This window comes from Meriones unguiculatus, chromosome 8, assembly GCF_030254825.1.
Source record: "Meriones unguiculatus strain TT.TT164.6M chromosome 8, Bangor_MerUng_6.1, whole genome shotgun sequence".
NCBI lineage: Eukaryota > Metazoa > Chordata > Mammalia > Rodentia > Muridae > Meriones > Meriones unguiculatus.
In genome coordinates this window covers 38558915-38585239 of record NC_083356.1, presented here as the reverse complement: position 1 = coordinate 38585239, position 26325 = coordinate 38558915, and the positions used below count along the sequence as shown (strand labels likewise).

At 46.3% G+C, this 26325-nt stretch overlaps 1 long non-coding RNA gene across 1 annotated transcript in view; it reads left to right on the top strand.

The window, feature by feature from the left end:
* The window catches only part of LOC132655820 (uncharacterized), a 198444-nt gene that overhangs the window by 67353 nt on the left and 104766 nt on the right, over positions 1-26325 (top strand). The window lies entirely within an intron of this gene.

Genomic DNA, 26325 nt, shown 5'->3' with positions numbered 1-26325 from the left:
CTGAGTTCAAGTTGCTGAGGCAGTTTTTAGGATTTTTGGGGGGAGTCTCTGACTTGTGGTGGCTGCCCAGGTTTTGTGATGCTTAGGACAGATACCGAGAGAACAAATGAGTGATGTCTGTGAATATGTGATAGCAGAACAGAGTGCTTAGGGAGGGACCCTTGAGGGGTAGAGAAGGTGGGTTGGCAGATTCCTTACAGGCCCTGCAGCCCTTGCTGACCCCCTCAGAGATGAAGCCACATGGTTGTCATGACTGCCAGCACCTTGAAGCCTGCCCTTTTCTGTGACACTGAGAATCCTTCAAGCTCTCTGGGCTCCTGTACCTTCCAGTGGCTTCCACTGGAAGTCTAGAAAGTCTGTCTTTATTCAGGAATTTGCTGTGGAATTTGGAGGCTGTTTCTCTGTGTAATGTGAGTTATCTAGGCAGTGGGAGTCACAAAGGGCCACTTAACAAATGCACTGTTTCCACTCTCAGGATTAAACACTCGATGCTGAAATGTGGCTTATTTGTCCTGGACCAATGCCTTTGAAGAAATAAATGAAACAAAATCTAAGACAGTGAGAAGCTGTCCCGCTCAAGCTCATAGAAGCTCCACTCTTGGACTGGGGTTCCACGGGTCAAACTCTGCCCTTCTATTTCATATATATGTGGACAACTTTCTGGACACCAGGTCTTGTGTTGCAGCAGTTTGTAGGCACAGTGCTGAAAAAACCCAACAGTCACTCAACATTGGGCTTGTCTACGGTGTTCCTGTCTGTTCATTCCAGGCTTTATGTGTGTGTGTGTGTGGAGGGGGCCTTCTAAGATCCTGCATTTGTCAGCAGTCCTGCAAGGAATGTCTAAGCACACAACAGAATGTGTCCCCAGAAGTCCAGCATGGAGGGCACATATTTTGCAGTCTTCCTATGGGGGGCCACCTGGCTTTCCAGGTAGGGTGGGTCATCAGCTTCCTGAGTTTCTTCTCCCTGAGATCAGGGAACTTGGGTGAGCAGGAATGGGTAGTACACTTCTGTGTACCTTTGCCCATCAGCAGGGTCTGGTATCTGATATTGGTCACGGTGTGATTGACTATGTGTGCTACACTCTGGGAGAGGACTAGGTAAATACCCAGGGACACTCCAGAGCCAGGGCATGGAAGGAGCAGCATGTTAGAGCAAGGGTGTGGAAGGAGCAGTGCTGTGGGTCCTTTGGCAAGAGCAGAAGAGAGAACAGTAGCAGTGGTGAAGGCAAACAGTGTGGTCATGGTGCTGAAAGGCCACTTGAGGTGTCAGTTTCGCTGACGTCAGCAATCCAAGCATGAAAATCTAAGACATTATTGCAAATCTGGTGAGCTCGGGACACTGGGCTTGCTGAGAAAGGGGTATCTCACCAGACAGATGAGTGAGGTTGCCATAGCAATATGAGGAGTCATCACTGTGGGCTATGAGGACTCTAGGAAATTCCATAACTAGGCTCAGGAGCAGGACATCCCGAGGGGCATCTGCATAGTTGCTTTGTGGAAAGTCAGGATTGGAAATTGCTGGGAGGACGTTCAACTGTGGAAAATCTAAGAGGGGCAGAAGAAAAGGAAAGTCAAATACGGAAAGCTGGAGAAGTGGTGTGTGTGTCTGTGTGTCTGTGAGATTAGGAATGGAACACTGAGGATTGCTAATGGAAAATAACTGTATAGTGATGTCTCCTCTTATTGTTTCCTCCACGATGAAAGATTATTACATGGACCAGTTGGATGGGGCAAGTTTTGTCTGGTGGCTTGGTGACCTCGTGCTGCTTTGAGGCACAAGGCTTGGTATATAGGCACAGTCCCCATGTCCTAGTTGACCCATTGATAGATGGCATCAACAAGATCCCCATGCATACACGTTCATTTGCTGAGCTTTATACAGCCTCTGCTGGGGCTTGAGGCTATCCAGGGTGCAGGCTACTTGGGTGATGTCCCAGCACCATGCCTCTGGGAGCACCTACAAGAACAGAATTGCCTTCTGGATCTGCATTTCTCGTTCATAAAGACCGCCAGATGTTTGTTTTATGAGACAGGGTCTCACTATGTAGCTGCAGCTGGTCTTGAACTTGTGTTGATAGTCCTGTGTCAGCCTTTTAAGGGCTAGAATTATAATGTGGCATGTGTATCATACCCAGATTGGCAGTTCTTATTTGTGCCACCATTTTGTTACCAGTCAACTCAACTTTAGTGTTAGCAGCTCAGCCTCAGCCTCTTTTCCTTCATTTGAGACACACCCATGAGATGAGCAATTCTGTCCTAGCTAGGCTTACTGGGGTGTATCCTGTTGTTTGATGGGGCAAACCTACTGGATAGTATCCTCAGGCTGCTCTCTGAAGGAGCAAGGAGGAACCGGTTATGTAGTCATCCGAGGAGCTGTCGGGGCCAGGCACTATGCATACTCAGGGAAGCTGAAAGCATGCAGAGAAGCAGGTGTCATAGACAGGACAATCCTAGTGTGCTGACACTGTAGAAAAATGCTTCTCCTCAAGATGGAAAACATTCTTGAGAAGTCATCCTTCTTGCTCATTCCTGCCTTAATCCTCCCAAGAAAACTGTAAGGCTGGCCTAGTCAGGGGTCAGTTCTCTTGATTCACTAAGTGATTGTGATGCACCTACACAGTGCAGGGCAACGTGTTGAGAGATCACTCGGTCCTACTGTTCAAGCATTTTAAGTCTTTTCTAATATTTTACTGACTTTATTTTGTTGATTTGCTGTAACAGTCCTGGGAGGTGGTTTCTGTCCTCATTTCACAAGTCCAGCCAATCTCCCACTCTGGACTTCTCCAACATCACAGTCTTGAATATTTTCTGTCTCATTAACCTAGAGCAGTGGTGTGAGGAGGTGTATGCTGAGTGGCCTTGACTGAATATCAACTTCGTGTATTTAGATATGGTCTCAGGCACCTTCTTGGCCTGTTTCTTCACCTGTAAAATGGGTTGTAATAGTTTCTCTTTGGGAGATAGGTTTGGGGTTTAAATGAGATGCAATTAGGACAGGCCCAGCACAAAGCAAAGGCTTGGCAAAGCCTCATCTCATTCTGGCTACTAATTTACAAGTGATCTCACAGAGAGGGTCTGAAGCTTGCAGATGGTCACAGTCTGTGACAGCTCCTGGGATGAGCTGAGTCAGTCTTCTTCCAAATGGGAGCTCCTTCCTTGTCCTGTGGTCACATCGAGACCCTAGTAACAACTATCTGGGTTGTTTCTGTAGATTCCCATCTTCATTGATTAACAGCAAGATGGGAGTGGGGGGTGGGGTGGGGAAAGAAATACCCAGCTGATGCTTATGGAGTTAAGATATTCCTGGGTTTCATTTGTTCTTCAGTTAACACAAAGATAAATTCTCCAAATGGCTGAGAGGGTTTCATTGACAGTACCTTGTGAATTCACATAGCATTGCATCTTCCTGGGGATGATAAATGTTTAGATAACAACGAACAACAGGGGAAAGGAAAAACTGGGGGAAATTCAGGCAGTGCTGATCAGATTGGCCCCTTTGGTGTGATGAGCCAGGCGATAAATGGCTTAAACAACGTGTCTGATACCCTCTGCTTCCCGTAGGCTGAGTGGGAGTCTGAGGGAGTGGGCTCTTTTGTTTGATGAAGCTAGTTAGCATCTTCCTGATGCTGCTGTAGGCTGATGCAAGTATCAAATGTCAAGGTCATGACTGACAGTTGAAGCTGTAGGTGTGTGGACACCGACAGCCAGGATTTTACTTGATTCTTCTACTGTATTGAACATTCCTAATGTACCAGGGGTCAATTTAATTTTCCCAGCAGTTCCTAGTTGTATAATCATCATCTTCCAAGTAGTGAAATGGAAGCTGGAAAGGGTTCAGTCCCCAGCTAACAACGACCCTAAGCTGGCATTCCTTCCCTAGGGCTTCTGGACACAATTTCACCTGTTTTCCATACAACAAGTATCCACATTCAGTGTGTAGGTGGCAGGTTGCTGCCTCCAGATGCAGACATCAGGGGCCTGCAGATGACATTCTGACCTGCAAGAGGATGGATCCCTGAAGCCCATGAAAGTGACAGGAGCCTTTCTGTTTGCAGTCACGGTTCTCCTGGAGTCTCTGGTAGTCATAAAACCTAAGCCAACCAGTGCTCAGGAGTATGATTATAAGTTGTGCCTCAGCTCTTTTGGTCTGCTGGGGGACAGTGGTTTGCAGGTGTCACGGGCAGGGCTCGTGGAAGAGGAAGCTTGCTCTTTGCTCCCCAGTTCAAACTGTTTTTCCTGGATTCCTAGCTGATTACAAGGTGCCTCCAATGAACAGAATGAAGTCAGGAAGCCAGAAAATTCTGCATTTTCCTATCAAGTCCTCACCAGCTTCTTTCCTTTCCCTCTTCCTCTTCCTCCACTCTCACCCCCACCCCACTTCAAACAGGGTTCCCCAGGCTAGCCTCAAACTCAGTAGATAGCAGAGAATGACGCTGAACTTCAGCCTCTACCTTCCGATAGATAGCTGTGATTACAGGCATGCTCCACCATATCTGGTTTCATTAGATGCTTGCTATGAAAAAAATCCAGTTCTTCATGCACTCCAGGCAAGCAACCTGGAGTTAAATCTCCAGCCCCAAGCACTTTTTTGACTGATCACCTCAGCAATTCTGCATGTGGGGTATTCCAAGCCACAGTCTTACTGAGGGTGTAAACAGAAGGGTGGGGTGGGGGAAGGGTGATAGTTGAAGAAAGGGAAAAGTACACATTCCACACCCAGCCTCTTCCTGGCTCTGGTTCCCTGGAACTGCAAACAAGGGGCTGATTCACGTGGCTGGCTCCAGGGCCCCCTCGCTGTAGTTGAGGTCCTGTGCCTTTCAGTGACGGGGAGGAAATTCCATTTCAGTTATTCCATGCAGTGAGTTGTTCATGGTATTCTCTATCTTGATTTTAGGGCTGCCTCATCTTTTTGGAATTTGCCTTTTTTCCCCCTCCCTATTTTTCTTTCTTTGGATGATAAATCGAGGTGAATGCTTAGTACAAATCTACAAGACACAGTCATTCCTTGCATCTGGGGCTTCGTGCTTTTAGGATACTGGTCTGTTAGGGGCACGGATGCAGTTGCCTTCTCCATCTTTTCACGTTCACTTCCTAACTCTTCGTGGGGTTTCTGATTGGAAGCTCTATTATGGAGGGCTGTGATCTGTTAAACAACTCTTGCAAAGACTCCTTGAGGTGTAGCAGAAGAACCACCAAAATGTGTGAGCTAGTGAAGCAGTAAGGAACGCTGTCTCAGTGGTACAGCAGCCACATCGCAGAAGCTGCCACCAATCAAACTGTTTGTGGAAGTTTCCTGACTCCTCTACCAGCTGCCAATCTCCACCAACAGGGGCTGTAAAGCCCTCTGTGGCTCCCCCGGCAGAATTAGTGGCATCTCCGCTAATGGCCACTGTGCCCATTTCTTTGAGGTGTACTGTCTCTCCCATGAGACTGTGACCATTTTCTGGGAGAAATAGTAGGTTTTGGACCACTGTATATTCAGAGCCCTTTATCTGGGGTGAGTTCATGTTTGCTGATGAACTCTCAAGAGCCTTGCTTGACATTTTGAAATGTTTATGAAAGTGTACTGGGCCACCCAGGCCACTCTCCCCTCTTGCTCTCTGCTGCTATTTGTGATCCAGAGCAGCACTGGAGAAATAAGTAGTTGCTACCATATTCACAGGGTCTTTTCCAAAAAGATCCTCCTCCTGCTCCTCAAATTCAGCGACAAAGCAGCACTGGAGAATAAAGGTATTACAAAGATGCATGAGTATGGGGCATGGGGTGAAGAAGAGGGAACCTAACCTGGCTGTTGTAGCTTCATGACCTGTTAGTGTAGGAGCCTAGATTCTTTTTCTTTTCCAAGCTCCTTTCAAATTTGCAAAGTAGGGGTGATGACAGTACCTAATTTAGGAGATTGTTTCAAGGACCATGGAAGTGATGCAGGCACAATGTTCAGCATGTGCAGGGATCTCTGTGGGCTGAGGGACAACTGATCATTGAAGCACTCATTGGGTGTATGGGACCTTTCAGAGCCCCTGTAGTTCTGGGCATAGAGACGTGTGTTCATAATCCAGTCCTTGGGATTGAGGACCAGTCTAATTTGTGCTACACAGGAGAGTCAAGGCCATCTTGGTTACATTGACACCTAGGCTTAGAAAAAGAAAACCAGTAGGAAGGAAGGAAGGAAGGAAGGAAGGAAGGAAGGAAGGAAGGAAGGAAGAAAAGAAGAAAGAAAAGAAGGAAGGAAGTTAACTAGCTATTTGGAAAGGTGCTCTAGGAAAGCCTTCATGATTTCTCTCTAGGAACACAAAGACCAGCCAAATGAAGGGAAGGGATATGATGACAATATTTGGTGGAAAGTTTTCGAGAGACACAGGCTGCATTGTGTATTTGCAGCACTGTGTAGATGGATTCTTTAAAGACTAACCTTGGAGCAAGAGGCACAGCCAGACCTCTCTGAGCTTTGCTGAGGAGGACCTAGAGATCAGGTTTGGAGCCAGAACCTCTGCTTTGCATAGCAGTGTGAAATCCTGACCTGAAGCATTCTGCAGCAAGCTGAAAAGAATGTCAATTTCCTTCCTGGATTTTTTTTTTTATTTCTCTTTTTTATTATTACCTTCCCTCTTCCATTCCTGTACCCCCAACTAACCACTCTGAGGATGGTCACAGAGCCTGCATGTAAATGCTACTCTAGTGCTTCACCACTGACCCAAACTCTTGGCTCTCTTCCTGCTGTTCTGTTCTTTATTGAAACAAACAAACAAAAACACTTTTTTTGGGGGGGGGGTAACTGTGGCATTATTTTGTTCCTTTATTTTATTTCAAGAACCAGAGCAAAAACCTTTTGGTTAATAATTAAGAAAAAGCAATCCTACATTATCAGTCATATCTCCTTGAACAGAAATGCAACATCTCAGAAACCCCAAGTCTGAGAGGTGGCCAGGCTGTATCTGAGTGTGACTTGTACAAGGCGGCAATAATCTCTTCCTTCCTTCCTGCCTGGTTCTTTACATCCTGCTCTCCTTGTTGGCCTCCCTTTGCTGTTGAATAGCCTACTCACTGATACATGAAGCCCTTGCCAGTGAGATTGGTTCACTTAAATGATTTCCTGATAGTGTTAATTAGCTCTGCATAAAATAATCGTAGCTGACATTTATCTAATGCTTATTAGCGTTGAGGCAATTGAAAGTAAGTCTCTTCTGTTATATATAATTTAACTCATAATAATCACAGGAGATACAGTGTTAAAATTAATTAGTCCCATTTTTACAATGAGAAAAATGTAAGACCAGAGAGGCTAAGTGTATTGTTTGAGTCACACAGCTGAAGATGCCTGAGCTGGTATTCTAGCTTCAGTGCCAGGCTCTAAACCTGTATTGTTAACTGTGGTACTGAAGTATCAGAGGTGGTGTGGGGATGCCAACAGTGACTGGTTGGTTGGTTGACATTTCTGTGTGGTGACAACCAACGGGAGTCATTGAAAGATGTTCCTAGAATCTTCAGCTAGGCTTTAAGTCAGGAGCTTGGAGAACCGATGGGGATGTGGGTTTTGACTCCCTCATAGCTTGTTAGTCCTGCAGCAAGGGCCTGGAACCCGGAGCTGCTGGACCTTGAACTCCTAGCTCCTCTTAGACTTATTCTGACCATACTGGATGGGGGTGGAGCAGGACTGGATAGCAGCTTGCAGCCCCCCCCCCCCCGTTCCTCTGTGAAACTTCGCATTTGTGACCACATTCTTTATTTCTGACAGTTCTCTCACAGTTGCTGGATACATCTGTAATGGGAATTGTTCTGGGGAATTCTGCACATAGGAACTTATCAACGACTCAGCACTGGAATCCCATATGAATGCCAGCAGCATGTGATGGCACCGGTTTCCTTTAATGCCTCAGTTCTCAGGGTGCAATCAAGGAAAGTTGAGACCCTCTTTCCTTGCTATGGGATGGTGCTGTTAGTGACAGCAAGTTCCCTTGGCCTAAAGGGAAGTTTCCCTTATCTTCAGTGAAAGAAGGACAGAGAGAACATCTTTATGCCCAATAAACTGTTTCAACTGAACCCCACCGCAGGTTATGGGTGGGACACGGTTAGTGGTGGATAAAGCCTGGGCGTGGTTCATGTGGGGAGGTTGGTGGATGAGGCAGGGGTCCAGAGGAACTGTCTTTCCGAGAGAGCCCTGGCTTCGAATGCCCAAACTAGGCGAGCTTTGGAGCCTCTCTACTTCTCCAAGGAGACATTATGCAGCAGCTTGTTTCCAGCCCACAGCTCAGTGCACAGTACAGCGATCTGCACCCAATAGAGCCCGTCGGGAGGAAGTGTTTGTTTTGTTTAAAGTCGTGTAATAACAGCTAGGTAAATTTCCAAGCACTTCCCAGGCCTCTGCCCGGGGCTTTGTGTGTGTGAACTCATGCCTGACAGAATTGGTGCCATTGCCTTCACCCCCCTGTGTTACACAAACTGAGCTCAGAGGAGCTGAGCAACACACCCAAGTAACAGCATTTAGGGCAGGGTGGCAGAGCACAGACTAGCAAGCTTTCCTCTCAGGGCCTTCCACCAAGGGAACGCTGCAGCCCCTGGGGAGCTCCGTCATCTATGGCATGCCCAGAACACTCATAGAGAAGTTCCCTTAACCCCAGCATGAGATGGTGAGCCATTTAGGCTTTTTCTGGTTATTGGAAATGCTGGCATGGCTTGAGCTCTCAATAGACTTTTGTAGTCTCTTTGTTTCTAGCTAGATTGATTACCAGCTCATGTCCCCTCCTTGGTCGGCTTTCTTGTCTAGGTGGTAGGACCTGTATCTTAGTCTGGTTTGGTGTGAGTGTTTTCCCAATACCCTGTCAGCTATGAACTCCTCAAGGGCAGTGACTGGTACCCAGCCCCTTCTTCTGCACCTGTCTAACCTACTGCACCAGGCCAAGGTATATGTCCTCAAGCGGAGAGTCACACAGAGAGACCATGTGTGAGCACTCCAAGCCTCAAGGTGCAGACGAGGTAGCAGAGAAACTGCAGCATGGGTCCGGACTGTCCATGGTGGGATGTATTCTCTTTGTGAGGGGCTGGTAGCTCCTACTAGGCAAAGGTCTTCTTTGGAGCTTCTTTCTGGGTATCAGGTTCTCCGCTGTGCATATTTTTTTTTCCTTTGCCTATGGAGGAAAGAGGAGACAGCTGGCCACTGAACCTTTGAAGACACCTGACTGTAGGTATCCCTAGCCTCCATGCTATAGGTCTTCCAAAGATTCTTTCTTTCTTTCTTTCTTTCTTTCTTTCTTTCTTTCTTTCTTTCTTTCTTTCTTCTTACATTGCCCTGGATAACCCTATGTGCCTCAGTTTCCCCAAATGTACACAGGGGAGCTTGAGAGTATTCACCAATGTCTTCCTTGGGTTGCTTGTTGGGATTAAATATGTCATGTTCCAGCAAGTGCTGGAGTGGTACAGCGGGAGGCTGACATGACTTCTGGGAGGTGGTCCTAACCAAGTCCAAACATTTTTCATCGTCTACAGAGAGCAGATCTAAATTCCAAAAGCCAAAAACCTCTAAAAATCTCCGAACCTCTTGGTGAGGTGTGTGATCCAGGGCAGGAGCCAAAAGAACTGACATTCCTTACATTCTTGGTGGGAAGTTGTGGGACATTGCTTGTAAAACAGAAGGCTCCTTCCTGCACCCCTTCCTCTGGACTCCCAGGCTTTTAAGAACATTTTTCAGACCTATGGGCAGTGCCCCTCTGTATACAAGCTCAACAAACTTGAGTATTTCTTTGGTTTTGACTGTGGGATGGGCTGTCATTTATCCTTCTGACTGAAGTGGCTCAAAGCCCTATGTGTCACTGTAGATTCTTTATCATGTGACGGTAGACAGAGCAGTCTTGTTTTGAAGTCCTGAATAGTGAGGATGAGACCAAAAGTCTTAATTCTAGAGTGAGCATGGTTGACAATTTTAATTCCAATCCTCTTCTATTTCTTTGTGTCTTTTCACTCTTTTCTACTTGTGTATACATACCCATTTCTCCATCCATACACCAACCTACCCACTTATTAATTCTTCTGTTGGCCAATCAATCCATCTGAACACTTAGCCACTTGATCTATTTATCCCTCTGTCCATTCCACTGTTTCATCCAAACTTACATCAGTTCATGTACCCACCTATCTTATTCATGAATCCGTTCATGCAGTCACTCAAACACTCATCTATCCATTTATCAACTGATTATCTGTCTTATACACATCTACACACCTACACACTAAGTTATCTATTACTTCATTCACCTATCTGTCCACTTACCCACGCATGTACTTACCCACCCATTCATCCATGTATGTACACATCCATCTGTACATCCATCCATCCCTCTAATCTACACACTGACCTATGATGCATTCACCTATCTAGCCACCCACCTGTACTTACTAACCCTCTAGATTGGACACCTGGTCCAGTTCTTAGAAAGACAGAGAAGAAGATAATGGACCCAAATCTCAATGGCTTACAGGTAGGAGACAGATATTTGGATAAAAGAGGATGCTCAAAGGTAGCAAGTAGTACTATGATTTAAAAAGGCACAGGCTGTTCAAATGATGACAAGAGAGGCTGGCAACTTCCTGAGATCCCTTTACCAAGGATGAGGCCTCTCCTGCAAGGATCCTGGGATGAGCTTGTCTTCCTGCAGAGGAGAGACATAATTGTATCTTCAAGGGGTCCCTTTGTCTTCCTGCAGAGGAGAGACATAATTGTATCTTCAAGAGATCCCTTTGAGCCACAGGAATCTGTGCTGTAGAGTTCCCAGTTGCTGGCTTTACTGCAGAAAGGGTAAGAAGAACAGAAAGGAAGAAATAGAAAGGTGAGTCAGCCTTGCTATACATTTAGTTTGTGGTTCCAGACCTCCATTTCCTGGATCTGATTTGTGTGGGAGGCACGTAATGGCAGTCCTGCAGCCAGAGCTTAGCTACTGTGTTTTCTGGCCATGCTGATGCTGTGGTGGTGGTGTCTGGCCCAGACAGACCTCCTTTCTGTCTCACTGGTCAGCATTTGGTGGCCAAAGGCAGAGTGGAGCCTGTGTTTCCAACGGCTAGCCACCTCTCACAGTAAAGCAGTTCAGCGATTCTGAAGGTATGCTAGATTAGGCTCCTCACTCCATTCCCCGACAAGGGAGGGCACAGGCAAAACAGGATTTCCAATGAGCAGCTCTGCTTGGCCCATGGAAGCTGGAAGACTGTGTGCCAGAGTGGGCAGTCAGATCTGGCTGATGAAAGCATTGGCATTTGCGTTCAGACCTCATGTGCACTACTGCCTTTTGCCTCTGCCCTCAAACCCATGAGAGCTTCACCCATCTGTGTTGATCAGCCTGGGATAGCAAGATCCATTAGAATCAACCAGAGCCAATAGTAGAGAGCAAAGAAGAGATGACCCTGGAGGCTGTTTGTGGAGTGGGATGGCAAAGCCAAGTCATGGCCTTCCTGGTGCAGATATTTATTTGGCTCAGTGTGGGAACATGTGTGTTTCTATATCCAGAAGAGCCACAGAGAAAAGTCCTTTTAGAGTTGGTGATGCTAGTTGCCCTGGTAACTTGTTGAGCAAACAGACACTTGCTTATCCTCTCTGATCTGCACCATTTCTCACCAGTGGGAATTACAGAATCATAATGCCATCTGTACTATGACCTTTACAATTTGCTTTATGTGTTGCCTGAAGAGCCCTGGGTCCCAAAAGAATCATCTATTGCTATGAATGATGGTACTAGAGGTTAGGTCATGGGGATGTGAATTCTTCACCTGAGTTCCCCATACCACACTTGCACTCAGCCAGCTTCCATATGAGGCCAGCAGATGCTCTCATGAAGAAAGTGCTCTTGGTTTTTACCATCCATATAGTCCCTGAAGCTTTTTAGATATAGAAAGAGCAGAGTGAGCTCATTTCCCAAGTGAACGAGTAACACACACTAAACATCTGAGTTGTTCATTCAATCCATACTGCAGTTGCCTATAACTGCTCCTATGATTTAGAGACTACTAACTGTCTAAGGACCACGTATGTTGGCCTGCTATCTTCTTGATGGTACTTCTTGGGAGGGTTGTGGTGAAATCCTTTTAGTTCTTTCTCTTTTATTTTTATTTATTTATTTAAATGGTGGCCATATAGAATGTTATAGGAGTGATATTTTGATTAATCAATTAATAAATTTATGTGGGTTAGTGTGTATATTTGTGTGAGGGTATCAGGTCTCCTGGAACATGAATTAGAGACAGTTGTGAGCTACCATATGAGCACTGGGAATTAGTCAGTGTTCTTAACTGCTGAGCCATCTCTCCAGCCTCCATTCTTCTCTTTTAAACAGGTGTCACTAAAACCGAAGAAGGGCTTCCAGAACCAAGTATATCTGATCTGGTTGTCTTTTAGCATTTGTACCTACCTCTGTACATTAGGTAGCACCAAGGCTGTTATGTAATGAACATGTCTCCAAGCAGTCAGTTTGCTACAGGCTGAAGAGCTGTGAGCTCCCTGTGTTCCCTTTTGGTGTTGATTATTTCAAGAGACAAGGATTTGTCTTCTTCTCTCATGTGTCTTCTTCCTTTTCTTTGTGGTGCTTGATACTAAAGATTGACCCCAGTACCAAGTACATATGCTTGGTAGATGTCCTATCACTGAAGAATATTCTGCCAGCTCCAGCTGCTGGATGCTGGGATCATGGGCGTGTACTGCCATGCCTGGTTTATATGGTACCAGTGATCAAACCTAGAGCTTGAGCATGCTAAGCCAGCACTCTGCTAAGTATGGCATGTCAACCCTCTTTGGTCCTCTGTACTATCTTTACTTGGTGAGATAGATCCTGGGTTTGTCGCTTTGACTGGCCTTCAACTTGTGGTCCTTCTGGGCCCTGAGAGCTGGGGTAAGAGTCACACCCCTGTACCAACCTGCTCATTTTTAACTTAACCTTCTTGTCTACAAATTGCTTTATGGACAGTTTTATCCTGGCTTCAGAAGCAGGTTCAGCGATAGATGCGTCTGCCTATCTTTGGATCTCCTATTTCCTAGTCTGCTTTAACTTGAGCTCCTGCATATCCTTTGAGCAGACCCACTTTGCAAAGCAAACTGAGTGAGAGCCCTGGACTTTGATGGTCTCTGTAGCTGAGACAACAGAAAGAACACTAGGGTAGGTTTCTAAGATAACTGGTTCCCATGATTCTTTAGGAAGCTTTCTGTTCTCTTTGCAGGCCTCCTCGTCCATTTCCTGTCCTGACCCACCACCCAAAAGCCTGAGCATCTTGGGGATTTGGTATGTTCAGGAGTGAGAGAGAACCCCCTCCTACCCCAACTTCAAGTCCTCACCCTATGTCCCATCATCCCGGTCCCAGTTTTTTTTTTTTTTTTTTTTTTTTTTTCCTTCTATATTGCTCTCACCCCCTTATGGGGAATTCCAAATCATGTGCAAGTTGCTAATGATCCACAGCCAGGCAGAGAACATGTTTCTCCCAATGACTAAACACAAAGACATATTTACAGATGGGGGATTAACTTCATCCCCACCCCCTAAATCCTTTTCTCTATCCACAGTTCATGCTCTGGTAACTCAGACACCATGTGGGTCCTTTACATCTGTGATCCTGCAAAAAAAAAAAGCATTGCCCAGGGAAATTGCACGGTAGAGTCATTTCCACATGAAAACACGCACTCATAAATGCATTGCTAACATCCAGCCCAGCTACACGGACACTCATCAGTCATGTACTGATTGCCAGACCTTGTAAACATCTGTCAGTAAGAGTATGAATAGCTACAACTCGGAACTGACCTCCATTTGGCCCACTGAGCGCATCAAGTGATACAGCAAATCAATCCTCTTTGTAAAGTAAACTGAGGCCACAGTCCCAACAATAATCTGGGCTGGGTGGCTGCTACACAGAAGCCCATTTTTCCACTTCAAAAGATCTATTTTGTTAATTTGTAAAAAAAAATTATTAGCATGTATTAATGATTCATCGTAACAGCACATTTTTGTATTGCTATACCATCTATTTTGATCATTACCTTCCCTAGACCTTCTTTTGTTCCCTATCCCTCACTCCTGCTGCACCCTTCCTTTTCTAGATAAACCCTGACTATTCTGCTGTTATACCTGGGGTCTCACTCTCTCTCTTTCTGTGTGGTGTGTGTGTGTGTGTGTGTGTGTGTTGTGCGAGTGTGTGCGGGTGCTCCTCCCTATAAATTTGCTTGTAGAAGCATGGATAAGGGGTTTCTAGCTGTTACCTGGGCTTTTCTGTGCCTTTATGTTCATTAGCTCCTCTGTGCCTGTTTGTTTCATTTATAATCCCTGACCACATGCCTACTTTCTAGAGAGGTGACTGAGTTAATACACAGGAAAGCTTAAAGCAGTGCTTCCTGACGGATGTATAGTAAACACTCGTTAAACGTTAACTATTGATACTGGTGTGCCTGGAAAGCCAGCAGCCACCAGCTGATTTGTGTGCTTGCCAAAAGTTAGTTGTGTTGGTAATTACATATTATATACATTGAGAAACTGGAGTTTCTTGATGAAACTGGAGGTGGTCTCCCGGAAAAAGTAGATTAATGTTAATTTGTGGAGACACTGTTACCAAGTTACTTAGAAGCAAAACAGCTGTGAAGGAATGAAGGCATGGTAAAGCTATACAGGGAGTGTGCATTCCATACAATACAGATGACTGAGCTTTGCTTTACTGTGAGGAAAGGGAAATCTGGTATTGCAGGTATCCACATGTGAGTTTGTTTTTTCCTGGGGAAGATAATTTGTACCTATAGTTAGCGGACCATAAGAAATTCCTTTCCCTTGACTGATTGACAAGCAACCTTCAGACAGTGTTAGGATGGTGCCTTTCAGGGTTATCTACTTTTGAGGGGGTGGGTGTGGAGGTTTGAGACAAGGTTTCTTTCTGTAGCCCTGGCTGTCCTGAAACTAGCTCTGTAGACCAGGCTGAACTGGAACTCACAGAGATCTGACTACCTCAAGGATTAAAGCCCGACATCACCGGCACCCAGCTAGAGGTTGTCAGCTTTTTAAATGGAACGACAATGGTGAAATTGGATAAGGGCTTGTTTCCTCCAAGGTTAATCAACTGCCACAAACTGCATGCTTTGCACCCACGACCCAGCTTCATGGGGTGGCTGCAGTGCTGGCAGGACTCTGTAACAAGATGGGGTACTGCTTGGGTTGTGTGCAGTGTAAAGAAGGCAATAGTACTGCCTAGGGGGACCTTGCTTCTTAATGTAGAGAGGGAGAATACTGTCAATGAGACAAATCTTTAAAATGTACAGTGGGTTAAGGAGATAGTTCAGCTAGTAAGTGTTTGCCTTGCCATCAGGAGGGATTGATTCAATACCCCGGATTTGAGAGGACCAGGCCTGACCTCCACCCACCCCCAAAGTCATCAGTCCCAGGAACTAGGCCATAGGTCACCAATTCCAGGAATAAGAAAACCAGAAAATTCCCTACCCAAGGAATTGATGGAGGTAATCACAAGAATGGGAAAGTATCTTATCTCAGGGTGGGACATCTGTGCTGGGAAGCCCACGGACCTAACATTCCTGAGGTCTATAGATAGCTCTTTCAATGTTAGTTATGCTAGTTAGCCAGTCACTTTATAACAAGCTTGCCCTTGCTGAACATCACCCAATATTGTAACTGATAAGCTGGAAATTTCAATAAAAACCCTGCCATGCAGCTTCTTGGGGCTCACCTCTCTGATCCACTGCATTGGTGATGGTGGAGAGACCGAGCTTAAGCCAGAATAAAGCTCTTTGCTCTTGTATATGTGGTCTGGCTCATGGTGGTCTTTGGAGACCTTAAGACCTGGGCAAAATTTCTGTAAAAAGAAGCTGGGCATGGTGTTACATGCTCATAGTCCTAGTGGTGGAAAAACAAGAGGCAGGAAGATCATTGGGACTGGCTAGATAGCCTACATGTTGAATTCCAGGACACTGGGAGATCATTACTCAAAGAGGAGGGGAGTATTGCATTTGAGGAGTGGTACCCATGGCCCTTTGGTCTCGACATGCATTCACATATATTTATAGATGAACACATATTCACACATACACACACAAATGTGCAGTGATGTGCTTACTATCTGTACTAGATCATTTTGTGTGTCAACTTGACACAAGCTTAGTCTCAACTTGACACAAGCTTAGAGTCATCAAGGAGGAAGGAGCCTCAGTTGAGAAAATGCCTCTGTGAGATCCAGCTGTAAGGCATTTTTCTCAATTAGTGATCAATGGGTGAGGGCCAAGTCCATGGTAGGTTGTGCCATCTCTGGGCTGTGGTCCTAGGTTCTATAGAAAGCAGGCTGAGCAAGTCATGGGAAGCAAGCCAGTAAGCAGCACCCCTCCATGACCAATGTCTCAGCTCCTGCCTCCAGGTTTCTGCCCTGCTTGATGTCCTGATTTCCTCCAATGATGCACTATGATCTGGAAGTGTAAGCCAAATAAATCCTTTCCTTCCCAACTTGCATTTCCGTCAAGGCATTTCACTGCATTCATAGAAATCCTATTCATAGAGAGAGGTGGTGTGGGACTCTGAAGACCAACTGAAGAGAGGCCTGGGGGACTCTTCCAGAATTCCAGGCAGCATCACAGCAGAAAGGCAAGAGTTCTTGGCAGATTTAGAGCGTGCGTTAACAAGCATAGAAATTAGGAACAGGCCTGAGAGAATTCAGGAAGCCTGAAAGGTTTTTCTGAAGACATGAGACTTCTCATGAGGGAGGGAAGGAAGTTTTCACGCTGTGAGGAACTTTTTACAGAGAAAAGCCCCCACAGGCAGGAGAGTGGCTCTTTCATGGCCTCATGGTGAGAGCCCTGAGAATGGGGCTTCATGTCCTAATTGCAAACATCAGGTGTGAAGTATGAGGCAGAGCTTACTTCATGACTTGTACATATTTAGACTATGTCATAGAATGCACCCCCCCCAAAACACACACACACACACACACACACACACACACACACACACACACACACAGACAAGAGTCATGGGTCACGGGTCACTGCAGGTCACAGCCAGTGAGGGGCAGAGCTAGAAGCAGCTGTGGGTTAGTTTTTCAGAGATGAGTTATCCACGCCCTTCCCACACTTGTCCTACTTACTCTAAATATCTGGCCCTTATTTGAGGCGGCTTCGCTTTTCAGTGGCATTTTTCTCAGGATGACAAAATCTTCAGCCTTCAATTCTCTCTGCTATTCTTTACTGGAGTGTAAGGGTTGAACCCAGACTTAAATATAATCTAACCAGTAGCTTTGCTTCTGAGCTCTACCCAGCCATGCCCTTGCTTGTCTGCATCTCTCTATGTCCTTCCCGAGCTTTTTTCTTTTTCTCTCTCTCCCCAGTATTTTTGTTCGTTTGTTTGTTTTTTGTTTTAATAAAGACAGGTTCTTACAGTGTACCTCAGGCTAGCCTTGAACTCAAGATCCTCCTGCCTCAGTGCTAGAACTTCTACCTGACCGATAATCATGTGCTTCAGAACACCAGGCTTCTTTCCTTGTCTGGCTTACTGGGCAGCTGAGAAGTCCCCGACCTTGCTTGTCACCTGTGTCTTGCTGCTCAGTCTTGTGCAGAAATTGGTGGTGGCTAGTGTAGGAGAGGTCCTATAGAGCTTGTGTCTTGTTTTAATTTAGCTCAGGTACTCATGACCACCTGTACTGCTGGCGCCTCCTCGTACAAATAGATTTGGTTGGGATGCTTAACAGAACAAGGGTGGTTTGTGGATACTAGGAAAGCTGTTACCTAGCCCTGCTGGCTGATCACTGCATGCTAGTCACTTTGAGAGGTCACCAGGCCCCAAAGGGTGTGACAGGGTCTATTGGAACCATTAGCCACCAAGCTTCTTCTATGAGCTTTACTCCGTTTTGGACAGTGTTTTGTAGTTGCAAGGTAGCATTTTCTCACTTTACCTCAGTTTTAGCTCAGACTGTTTTACTCTCAGATGACTAAGCCAGTGGAGAGGATCAGTGAATGGAATTGCCCAAACTCAGTCCTGGGTGGGGGTGGGGAGGGTTAGAGCTGAGGCATACCTGGGTAATCATTATTACTATACCCACGTGATACTTCTGACCCCAAGTAGCATCTTATTATTATTATTATTATTATTATTATTATTATTATTATTATTGCTTGTAAACAGGTCTGAATGGCGGATGGGCCATATAGCAGTTTGGTAAGAATAGCCCCCATAGGCTCACTTATTTGCATATTTGATCTTCAGTTGCTGGAATTGGTTGGGAAGGACTAGAAAGCCTTGTTGAATGAGGTGTGTCCCTGGGATTGGGCTTTCAAGTTTTGAAAGATTTGAACCCTTCCCAGTGTGCTCTTTCTGTCTGCTACTTGTGATTCAAGATATGAGTTCTAAGCCACGGCCCCAGCCTCCTGTAACCATGTTTTCACTCCACAATCATGGACTCTTGCCTTCTACAAGTATACCTCAATTGAACTCTTTCTTTCATTAAGTTGCTTTGATAATGGCAATTCTGTCACAGCAATAGAAAAATAAGACTGCTCATTCAGTTGTTTTATAAGAAGGGAAACTGGGCCCAAACAGGTTCATGTCCCAGCTGGTAAAGGCACAGGCAGGATGTAGGGGATCTGTGAGATGAGTCTCTGTATCTCTAAATGCCTTGACTCCCCTCATCCTACACATGTCTTGTGAGGACTAGTGGTTGGCAGAGAGATGTGAGGGACTCTGAGGAAAGTGTCACCCTCATGTCCCACCCAACTAGTCCCGGAAACTGTTTCTGACATTGTAGCTTTTGGTGACCAGGGCTGTCCTCTCTTTGCTCGTGGAAACTGGGGAGAGGAGGTAAGTTCAGGCATCCAAGGAGCCCTAAGGCAGAGTGCAAGGCAGGAAGCAACTTCCCCAGAGCTCTGGAGAGGAGACAGGCCATCCTGGTAACTGTCAGGCACCCTGGTGCACCAGGATCCTCCTGTTGTATAATCAGCTGTCACCTCAGCGATTCTCAGCATCGGGCTTCTCAAGACCAGATTGAACATTAAACAAACAGTGACTGCTTTATAAATATTTAACTCCCACTGTTTAGGAATTGCTTGGGGCAGGAGACAAAATAAGAGTTCCTGTCTGTCTGCCGCATGAGTCTCTGCTGTGCTGTTGGACAGTGGGGGTCAGAACTGACAGGGTTTGGGGGTTGGCTCGGAGGCAGAAGCTCAGCTTCCCATGTTTGGAGGGTTTGCTTGGGGACATGTGTGTATGCGCTCATCAAACCATTGAACTCTATTCTGGAACCACCATCTCGTCCAGCTGAGACCTGCCATTGCTGGTGCTATTAACATGGTTCCATGATAACAGTCCTTACACCCTCCTCCTATACCTCACTCCCTACCCCTTCTCCTCCTCTCCCACCTCCAGCCTCCTTCCATCATGAAGGCTTGAACCTAAGGCCTGGAAAAGCAAGACAGCCACTTTTCATATAGCCACAATTCCCTTCTTCATCTTCAAATATAATAGTTCTAATGAGATTTAATTCAAACACATGCCAATTCACCCAGTTCATCTATACAGTAGAATGTTTTTTGTGTATTCACGGAACTTGAAGTTGTTACCACAATCAATTCTAAAAAATTTGCATCAATCACAAAGGAAACTTCATACTCAATACCAGTCACCCCCCCCCCCCCCAGTTTTCCCAAGCTACTTCCTGTCACAGTGGATGTGTCTGTTCTGAAAATGTCATCTAAATGGGATCATGTGACACGGTCTGCTGTGACTGGCTTCTTTCATTCTTATGACTCTTTCAAGGTTCTTGATGTGGGTATCTGTCATTCAATCTTTTCCTCCTTTCATGGCTAAATAATGTTCCTTGTGTGGTCATCACGTGTTTTGTTGAGCATGCCTCTGTGGATGTCACTTGGGAAAAGCAATACTCTAGGTGAAAGACTAAGGTATGGCTGACTCAGTATTATGTGATTAAAGCAAAGCGGACTTCACAAAGAAGACCCTCTGCCATGCTGGAAAGGTCTAGAAGGTTGTGCTTAGGCATATGGTGGACATAAGTTGTTTTCAGTGGATAAACAATGAGTGCTAACTGAGAGTGGCCTAATTCATTCATGGTGCTCTGTGATCCTGCTAAGGGGTTGCTGTCAGAACCTGCCTGCTTTAGACCCGTTTGGATGGGAGACTAGGCTATGTCAAGGTCCTCATTTGGATTAGGAGAGAGGTGTGAGGAGGCACAGCTTCTTGTCCTCCTTACTTTCTACAGGCCACTTGCTAGCCCAGTTCTCTTCTGCCAGGTGTGGGGGCAACTCTCTGGACACTGTATCTCTGCCATTCACAGAGAGGCAGGCTAAGTCTGTATGGATGATCAAGAGTTCTACTCTAGTGTGCCTCCTGATCACCTCAGTCACATAGCCATGATTCAGAGCAAGGTGCTGTGAAGGCTCAGATACCAAATGTCCCAGCATCCATTTTTCTCTGGAGATAAGCCTTGTTTGGGAAGTTGTATAGCACAGCTGTAGTCATAGTTGACTCAGGAGTAAGAAGCTTGCCCTTCCTACACCCACTATATCCCATCCCAGAGCCTGCCTCCCTGCTCCCCAGCTTCAAACACTCTGCAGACAGATCCCACTTCTTGGTAACCTCTGATGACTCTGTTGATCCTTGACTGCCTGCTCTCCTCATTCCTAGGCCAGAGAGATTCCTGGGTTTGCCCTGTGGAGTGTTTTGTTTTGTTGGTTTTGATTTCCATCTTTTCTGGCTAATCAGACACCAGGAAAAGTCTGTACTGAATCATAGTTGTGGCTGTTCCCCTGCTTCCTTTGTTACTCCCTCCCTGCCTTCTGAGCATCCTTTCCTGGGCCAGCAATGACCTCAGCAGCAAGCATCCCGGCTGTGGGCACAAACACCGTCCTGTTATTCAGGCCAGGAACTGCTCGTGATAACTTCTGCCTTAGACTTTCCGTTAACTGGCCCGCTGAGGCCTCCTCCTCAGCATTGTTGGGAAGAGCCAGAGTGATGCAGTCAGTGAAACTGTAGCGATCATCAGGCTCTGCAAAGGAGCTATGAACATGTCCCAAAAGACTTCTGGACTCCCTCACTACCTCTGTCAGCTGGTAACTGTCATCTTTCTGACCTCACTGCTTCTGTTTACCTTTTGTACTTTCTTCCTGGGGCGTTCTTCCTTTTCTCCCTGACCTGTCAAAAGGCTTCTTGAAGGCAATCTGAAAATGCTGCCTCCTCGTTGAAGTCCTCCTGGGTGCCTGGGAGTGACACTGAAGCTTCCCAGCAAAGCCCTGAAGTGGAGGAGCTGTGTGGGTTGTCTTTACTATGCTGATGGACATGGAGGGAGAGGCTGTACAGAGGGAGAACTTGTTCTAGAGTCAGATGGGGACTTTGCAATCAACCACCTTTTCTCACTTGTTGGGTAACTTCAAGCAAGGAGTAATTTCTGTAGGTGGCAGGAGCAAGCTATGAGGCCTCTCCTGGGACCTTAACTCAACCAGCAGCATCTTTCTCACTACATAGGTGGGTCAGTCTATCAGCAGAGCTTAATTAAGCAGAGATGTGGGAGTTAGGAAATGGCTGGTGGTGAGGGGCATCTCCTGCTACAGACTCTATTGGCTCAGTTTAGTGAGGATCCTTACCTCACCCATTTCTGATCTCTGTCAATAAAGGATTGACTTTTCTTCTTTTACCATACCACTGGTTGTGTCTGCTTTCCTAACCCGTCTTTAAGAAGAATCCCACTTGATCACTTAGCCCAGAATGCCCTTTGATATTGATATTTCTTCCTAGTAATTCTACATCCTCACCCCAGCCTGACCCTTGATCTCAGCCGGCCTCTTGGCCCTAGAGTGTTCCCTAACCCTAGCCTGCCCTCTGGCTGTCAGGTGCCTTTGTCTGTGCTATATTCTGAGTTGAGGCCAGTTTCTCCTCAGACAGGATCAACACCATTTACTTTCCTGGATGGAACAACACTGTAGGGTTAATAAGGCACTGGCTTGAAAGTGTCTGTGAGGGTGTTTTGAGAGAGGATTCACTAAGAGGCTAAAACCCATACTGAGTATAGGCAGTACCATCCTGTAGGCTGTGGGCCTAGACTCCATAGAAGGGAAAGATATAAGCCAGCCAGCCAGCCTATTCTCTCTCCCTGTCTCTTTCTCCCTATCTTTCCACCTTCTGGCTGCCACGATGTGAGCTGTGCTCCAATACACTCTTGCCACAATGAACTAACCACAAGCCCAAATAAAACTTTTCCCCTAAAGTTGTTCCAGGTACTATGTCACAGCCAGAGAAATTGACACACAGCCCTGCAAATCTCCCATTGGGATGGTCTGAAGGAAGTTCTGACCTTCTGCGCAAGCATCGCTGAGTCATTCTCTGATATATCTCTACACCCCTACGGGAGCCTGGGTCCAGAGAGGCTGAGCTCAAACAAGGACAAAGGATTATCATGCCCATGAACACGAGGACCTCCATTCAGTTTTGAGATTCAACCGTAGCATCATTACCCTCATCCCACTCCTGCCCCTCCCAGGGCACATGGATGAGAGAGGGAGGTAACCAATCATTTCCTACCTCTGTTTTCCCCACCCCCACCCCCACCCAGTGCCCAGCCTCTCTGTCTGGCAACATCTTCTGCATCCTTTGAAAGGGACACACTGCTACTCATAGCCTGCTTGGCTGTGGTGGCTATGGAGTGGAGCTGAGGATAAGCTTGTGTCCGAGGCAGTCCTCCAAATACAGCAAGGCTAGGCTGACCTTTAAATAGATGGGCTCTGAGCCACTCAGTTCCTGGAAGTTTGAAGAAAGTCAGCCTTTAAAGTGATGCGACTTGCAACCTCAGGAAAGATCTGTGTGTTTGCAAAGGCAGTAATTTACGGCTGCTTTTGCAATTCATGATATGTGGCTGTGCAGCCGCTGGGAGCCAACATGCCAGCGTTAGGAGGGGAAAATCCTCAAGTATTTTAATATACCCCTGCTTGAAGCAAGATAAACATATGTATTGTACTTTGCGACAGAGGCGTGGTGAGGAGAAGGCAGAGGCCTGGCAAGGCATGAAAGGTCCTTTTAAGCTGAACTCTGAGGGTTTTCTTTCCTCCTTTTTATTTGTAAGCAAATCTGGCATGAGCGGATGGTGCTGGGGTCTACTTGGCTGGGTTGAAACTAGTGGCTCCCGAGACAGGCAGACTGCTCCAAACCCTTCCCTAAGCCATAAACCACCATCCACCATCTTGCCTCATCCCATTAAAAATGATGAAGCAAAGGTTGTGATCACCCTTGCCATAGATAGGGGACTTTCTTCCAGGAAACTTAACCTGTCCAATCTCGCACTCTGAAATCATGGAAAGGGAAAAGGGCTAATAAAGGTACAACACGTGTGGATTCGTCGTGGGGAAATGCCTGACAGTTTACATAAGGAGGCATGTTTCCACAAAATGGCGTGATAAGCCGGGAAGAAGCAAGGGCATGAGAGCTAAAGAAGGATGCTGGAATAAGACCAGAAGGAAGGAGTCTACAGAGATGCGGGGGCTGGATATGACACTGAAAAGGAGACAGTTGTGAGCTTGAGTGCAGATTGACAGATGTCAGTCAATTATGCATCAAGGTCAACTTGTGAGTTTCTAAATTTGCTCCACAGATTTAAAAAAAAAAAAAAATCAACCTATCAGCATAGGAGAAAATTCCCTTCAGTGAAACATAAAACAAACCTGCCTTTCACTAGTTAATGGAGGATTGACTCTAGCCAGCGACCTTAAGCACTCTGTGCCTCATCTTTTGAAGAGAAGGTGTATGTTTGCACACATGTCTACTGCAGGGCTGGGCGTGTACAGACGGCACAGAGAATCCCCTGCAACTGATTCTCTCTTCCCTTCTGTTATAGGCTGCAACCATGTGAACTGACTCTGCTGAATTTTTTGATTTTTTTTTTCTCTCTGCCTGAGAAGAGCTTTCTGTTGTGTGCAGCGAGATTGCTGTGTTTCTGACTTCCTGCCTCCCTCTCTTGCTTGCTGCTTTTGGGACACACCCCCTTTCATGCTCATTTGCAAGGTGCCTGATGGACCTGAGCACTTTGTTTCCCCATTGCACTGCCAGGGACTCCTGTCCAGACTTCACTGCAGGCTCAGGACCCTCCTGTGCCTTTCTTCTGCTTTAATTATCTGTCTTGGATAGGGTGGTGCGATGTTTTTCCTTAGGTCCCAGATTGGCATGTATTGAAGGCATACTTTGTGCAAATGGAGACTAGTAGTCTGTTCTCTGGGCTGTAGCTTAACCAGTGTGTGGCAGAGGACATGTGAGTCAATTTCCCCCCAGCACGGAGCCAAAGAGAGTCCCCACCCAGCCCTCTGTCCACCACTCTAATACAGATCGTGTTTACACAGGCCAGAGGTGCTCTTTCTTATGTTTTTGCCAATCCCCAAATACGGCCATGGCCAGAAAGTGAGAGGGTGCCCCTTATGTAAGGCCCTGTGTGCTGGTCCCCAGACAATGCCATTTCCTTGCCTGGCCATGAGTGACTGCATAACACCGCTTGACTCATTTCCTTTGGAAAACTCGGCAGGGCCACTTTGCCCTGTTTCCTGCTTCTGTCACATACTGTGATTCCTGGGAATACCGCCTCACTGTGCTGCTTCTTCGGCGGTCTGAGAGCTGAGTGGCAAGGAGGTTGTCTGAGGGTGCCTCTGGGCCTTTGAAATAAGTCTGCTAGAGACAGAGAGAGGAGATGGCCAGGCTTGGTTCCATTACCCTGAGGAAAAGACAAACACGAACGTTCCTTCCAACCTTTGAACTGGAGATGATGGACTATTGTCCTTACTAGCTCTGTGACGTTTAAAAGGACTTACATGCTTTCTGAAACTATGGGAACTCCCTTCTTGAGAGAGAGAGAATTTAATCTCAAGGGATATGAGGAAGGTAAAAGAGCTTTTCAGCCCATTTTATAATTTTGAGACACCATCTCATGTCACCCATTCTACCCTCAGAAACACTGTGTAGTTGAGGATAACCTTGAAGTGATCCTCTTCCCTTTATATCCTGAAAGCTGGGATTTGCAGGCACGTACCATACAGACTGCTAGTTCATGATGGTTGCTTGCCAGCTGCTTGCTGGAGAAGCAGGGCTGGGGTGGGATTGACAGTCACTTCTGAGGCAGGCAGAACTGGGATTAAAGCGACATTGGAAGATTGTTTTCTTCTATTTGCATTGCTGCACCTGCATATGCTAGGATCCAACCAGGCCCATTTCATTTTTTTTTCTTTCTTTAAGCATTCTCCTCTTCTCCCAGAAGGAAGTAAACAGCACTGCCTACCTGCTGGTTGTTTGCATGAGCAGTGGTGTATGTACATTTCTTCACTGTCTTTCTTAAAGAGGTGAATTTAATGCCTATTCAGAGAGGCCGGATAGGTATATCTCTCTCTGCCTTTGTCTGTGTGTCTGTGTGTGCATGTACACATAAATCTTCCTTCATAATTCACTAACCAGACAGTTCCTCTCACTAGACAGTGCCTGTTGTGTACTGAACTCCAGGATGGGCATTTCATTCAATTCTCAACATGAGTTCAGCCTGCATGTGGAAGATCATGTATTTCTTGTTGTTAAGGAGTAAATGAAGTTTCAAAGAAACAAAATACCTTGTCTCTAGTCATGTAGCTGACATGTATCAGAATCACACATACGTCCATTGTTGGGTGTATAGTCCATAGAAGGTGAAGCAAAGGTGACCCAGTGACACAGAGCATGGTCTTTGGCTCTGTGACCAGGGGAGATACTGAATCTTTCTAAGCCTCAGTTTATTACCTGCAAAGTGTGATGATCACAGTACTTACTGCCCAGGGTGGCTGAGAACAAATGTCAAAGCCAGGTCCTATGTTTGGAGTAAGAATGTCTGGCATGTGTGCTTGAACTGCCCTAGTTTGGATAGCCTTCACCAACTGACCAACAGCCTGATGCTTCTGGAAGATGTGAGTGGAGGCTGTGGACACAGGGCATGCTGTGAGATGTGGGCAAGTGGCTCTTCGGGGTGGTTGGGGCTGAGTGCGGAGGGCCCTGAGATGAGAGTTGGGTGGCTTGCTTTCTCCAGGCAGAAGTGTTTCAGGCCTAGACCCTTTCTCTGATTAGTTGCAATTACCCTGGCAATGCCCCTGTGCTGCTTATAAAGGATGAGGTGGTGCTGGCCCTGGCTTCTCTGGCTGCTCTAATGCTGGCTGGTTGCCCCCTGAACTAGATTATTGTGGTATGAATGCTCCTTTCATCCCATGTGCTGGCCTTGGAGACATTTCTCCTTCCCCCAGAGACAGTCTGTCCTCAAAGACACGAGCAGGGACAGTGGGTCTTGTTACATTCTTTAGGACCAGTTGTGTTCTGCCATGCGTCAG